The sequence below is a fragment of the Entelurus aequoreus genome, linkage group LG08 (assembly GCF_033978785.1).
Source record: "Entelurus aequoreus isolate RoL-2023_Sb linkage group LG08, RoL_Eaeq_v1.1, whole genome shotgun sequence".
Taxonomy (NCBI): domain Eukaryota; kingdom Metazoa; phylum Chordata; class Actinopteri; order Syngnathiformes; family Syngnathidae; genus Entelurus; species Entelurus aequoreus.
The window spans coordinates 7,870,396-7,871,601 of NC_084738.1; positions in this window are offsets into that span (position 1 = coordinate 7,870,396).

The window sequence follows — 1,206 nt, forward strand, 5'->3', positions numbered from 1 at the left end:
ACAACGGACGTGACTAGGATGGTAGAAGGTGGGGATTGAACCCCAGTAACCAGCAACACTCCGATTGCTGGCACGGCCACTCTACCAACTTCGCCACGCCGTCCCGATATATAATGTATATATTGTGTTTTTTATGTTGATTTAATAAAAAAACAAACAAAAAAAAAACTTTTTTTTTTTTTTTTTTTTTAATTTCTTTTGCGGCCCGGTACCAATCGGTCCGCGGCCCGGTTGGGGACCACTGCTCTTAATAACACAAAGCTGCCCTGCAGGCTGTTTCTTTCTTTAAAAAATAATAATGTATCAAAATCAATGTCATTATGAATTATTGACCTATTGAAGGCTCCATTTACGTCACGTTAAATATTCCAATTTGAGATATTTTTTGGGGAAAATGTAGCATATTTTGTGTTTGCCATATAAAAAACTGACTTGTTTTTTTTAAAAGAAAGGCCTAAAACGAACAAAAAAACCCATAAACAACAATAAAATGTATAATTGACGGATAGATCTGAAGTTGATCTCGAGATAATTGTGTTAAAAGTAAACATTAAAAAAAATTATATATATTTTTTTAACACTTTAATGAGTAGGACCCTTTTGGATCCCCAATAATTTTAGTGTGATTTGTTTTTAAGTGTCATTGCTCAAAAAATAATAATGAATTAAAATGAATGGTGTTATGAGTTATTGACCTTTTTAAGGCTCAAATTATTATATAATCTCAAATATTCCACTTAAAAAATGTATTGGGTGAAAATATTGCATATTTTGTGTTTTTTCCATAAAAAAACAGTGTTTTCTTTGACAAAAAGAGCAAACAACTTAAATCGTTAAAAACATTATATTGACAGATAGACCTAATGTTGATCTAGAGATTTGAAACTTGAATAATAATAAAAATAATAATACTGAATAATGACACATTTTTAATATTTTTTTGACCAAAACCCTTTGGGGTCCCCGGGATTAAGCCTGAGTGGAGGCCTACATGTATATTTGTTATACATATATTGTATTGGTTTTTAAAATAAAAAATATCAAAATGGCCCCCGCTTGCTTTGATTTTTCAGTGTGCGGCCCTCAGTGGAAAAAGTTTGGACACCCCTGATGTAGACTATCTAACAGACGCACAACTGAGAAAACTGGGAAAACCCAGCCGCATTGAACACATCATGCTGGCAACAAAGCTAGCTGGGAGTAACA